The sequence below is a fragment of the Cavia porcellus genome, unplaced genomic scaffold (genome assembly GCF_034190915.1).
Source record: "Cavia porcellus strain 051 isolate PalLab524CR breed Dunkin Hartley unplaced genomic scaffold, mCavPor4.1 scaffold_7, whole genome shotgun sequence".
Classification (NCBI taxonomy): Eukaryota; Metazoa; Chordata; class Mammalia; order Rodentia; family Caviidae; genus Cavia; species Cavia porcellus.
Genome location: NW_026947490.1, coordinates 17,820,671 through 17,823,888, shown reverse-complemented (window position 1 = coordinate 17,823,888; position 3,218 = coordinate 17,820,671).

Below are 3,218 nucleotides of genomic sequence, written 5' to 3'. Positions count from 1 at the left end.
TTGAGAGTGATCGTCTGCGTGCGTTCAAACGGAGAGTGGTACCGACATCTTGAGAGGGTCGAAGCGGGGGGTCGGGGTGGGGCGGTTTTCCCCCTTGGAACCTATCGGCTTCCCTCCTGAAATTAGCGACTGAACTTATTGAGGAGTTTGTTCATTATCTTATGTACTCGTATATATCCCTGGAAGATAGGTACCCTTGTTTTGCAGAGGTGGAAGCTGATGCTCAGAAAAATAAACTACATAAAAAGCAGAAGTCGGAGTGACCCCAAAGCGTTTTATTTACTTGAGAGTCTCCCTAAATTCATTCATAGAAGACAGGTACAGGGGACACATATGAAAACCTGATGGAGGATTTTAAAAACTCAGATGCTTTTAGCCTGGTATTGTGTATTTCTGTAAATCCGACACCCATGTAGCCTGAGGCAGAAGGGTAACAAGTTGGAGCTCAGCTCTAGCAATTTAGGGACCTCGCAAAACACTCTGAAAAGGATAAAGGCTGGGAGTCAGCTATGGTGGCCCACTCCTGTAACCCCGGCATTTGGGAGGCAGAGGCAGGAGTATCCCTGTGAGTCCAAAACCAGCCTGGCATAGTTTTTAAGACCAGCCAGAACTACATAGCGAAGACCCTGTGTTAAAAAAAAAAAAAAAAAAAGGCCGGAGATTTAGTTCAGTGACATAAGCGCCTGCGTGGCAAGTGCTAGGTCATGAGTTCGATCCCCGATACCAAAAAAAATTTTTTTAAATTAAAAAAAAAGAAAGAGAAGGGAGTGGGGAGTGCAGCTCAGAGTGAAGGCTCAGAGTGAAAGTAGTGAGTTTATTCCTCAGTACTGAAATAAATCTACCTATGAAACGACTATTAACATTGTTGCAAAAGAGATTTTTCTCCCGGAATATAGTTCTTCCTCCATGTAGCAGTGGTTTTCAGCTCTGAGACAAGTGTGAATGAATTTCTGAAACATGCTGAATGAAAGAAGCCAGATACTCTTGATATATGTTGTATAATTTCTTTCTTTTTTTTTTTTTTTTTTTTTGTCTTTTTCTTTTTTATCGGTACCAGGGATCGAACTCAGAACCACACACCTGCAAAGCAGGCACTTATGCAGCTGAGCTAAATCCCCAGTCCCTGTTGTATAATTTCATTCACGTGAAACTTTAGAGCAAGCAAAATCAGTTTCTATGGACAGCAGATTAGTGGGTGTCAGGAGTAGAAGCCAGAGACAGACTGGGAAAGAACAGTGATGGGTGGATATGTTTATCAGCTCTGAAATGTGCACATAATGTGGTCACCTTTGCTGCATGTAAATTAGGCCTTAATAAAAGTTTATTTATTTAGGGCCAGGGTTATAGTTCAACAGCACAGCGCCTGCTCAACAAGCATGGGGTCCTGTGTTTAGTTCCCAGTTTAATTCAAAAAAAAAAAAAATCGTCTTTCTCATTCATTTATTTATTTATCTATCTATCTATTTATTTATTTGAGACAGGGTTTCACTATGTAGTCCAGGCTGGCCTTGAGCTTACTAGCCCAAGAGCCACCACGCCCATCATTCTAAAGATTGCTTTTTAAATGTAGATTATAAACCATGCATGGCAGCACAGGCCTTCGCAGCATTTCACAGGTTGGGAGTTAGGATTCTGAGTTCAACCCAGCTCTGAGAAAGAAGAAAAAAGAATAAACTACAAATGTGTGCCAAATTAGTCAATATCAATGACTTTTCTAAAAATAATGTAAATGTTTGCGTGTGCGCACGCGTGTGTGTGTTCAGACTCCACTAGAGACCAATTATGAAATTCTTTGAGTGGGGGCCTGGCCATCAGTATTACTTCAGAGTTCAACAGGTGATAATTATTTGCATCCAGGGATGTGAGTCACAGACCTCAAGAGATGGGGATAAGACTAGAGGACACCCGTGCACTGCCTTGTCCCTTAACTATGAGAAGACAGAGTACAGAAAGGGAGGGGGAGGGCAGGTAGGAACAAGTTATCCAACTCCCTCCCCAGGGGTCAGTCTTAGACTTCAGATTTCATCTCCTATTTTCCTCTTCACCTCTCGAGCTCCAAATGGGGTCCTTTGGCCTAGAAGGAATAGGTGGCTTAGGGTTTGGCAGCTGGGACTGAGCTGCTTTTCTCTGTCTGTCTCTCCCGGGCCCCAGCTTCTCCAGAAGTACCCACAGGTCTCTGTCTTCCAAGGTCCATGCTGCAGGAAGATGCCAATCACAACACCCTGTAATAACCCAAGAGTTTGGCCAGAGTGAGGGTGACCAACCGCCGCTGGGTTGGGATTCTGGGGCAGCCAACAAGCACTGTGGTTAGAGCACAGAAGCCCCTACAGATAGGCCATCCTCAAACCCAGCTCCAGGCCAAAGCATCCCCAGAGCCTCAGCAGGACACATTTCTGAGGGCTAAGTGACCATATCCAAGGTTTCTGATTTGTGACAATCTGCTTCACATCTCTGCACTTGAGTTTCTTTCTTTCTTTTTTTTTTTTTTTTTTTTTTTTTTTTTGTCTTTTTCGTTTTTACCGGTACCAGGGATCGAACTCACGACTGCCTGCTTGCAAGGCAGGCACTTATGCCGCTGAGCTAAATCCCCAGCCCCGTGTACTTGAGTTTCTTCATCTCGAAAGTGGGGCTCCAAATATCTCTACCCTAAAGTACCACACTGGCCACTGGCCCTTAGGAACCCACGTGCAAGTTAGACAAAGACACTCCTTCCACCAGGCCTATTGCCTGGGCTACCTGGGGGACTGAGAGAGGAGAATCATTTGAGTCCAGGAGTTTAAGGCTAGCCTGGATCCCATCTTAGACACATGAAAATATACAAGATCCCATCTTAGACACATGAAAATATACAAATAAAGGCTGGTCCGATGGCAGTGGGTTATCAGAACTTATTAACTTTAGTGTCACTAAAGTTGGTATACCACCCCCCCCACTGCTAAATTTGACTGGTTTAAAAATATATATATATATATATATATATATATATATATATATACAATTTAAAAAATGTATTCCTTCCTTAAAATACGATGATTTTATTAGAACAAGATACTGTACTGCCATCTGCTGGCAATTGACAAATATATCTGTAACAGGGGCTGGGGATTTAGCTCAGCGGCATAAGCACCTGCCTTGCAAGCAGGCAGTCGTGAGTTTGATCCCTGGTACCGATAAAAAGGAAAAAGACAAAAAAAAAAAGAGTAAATAGACAAATATAT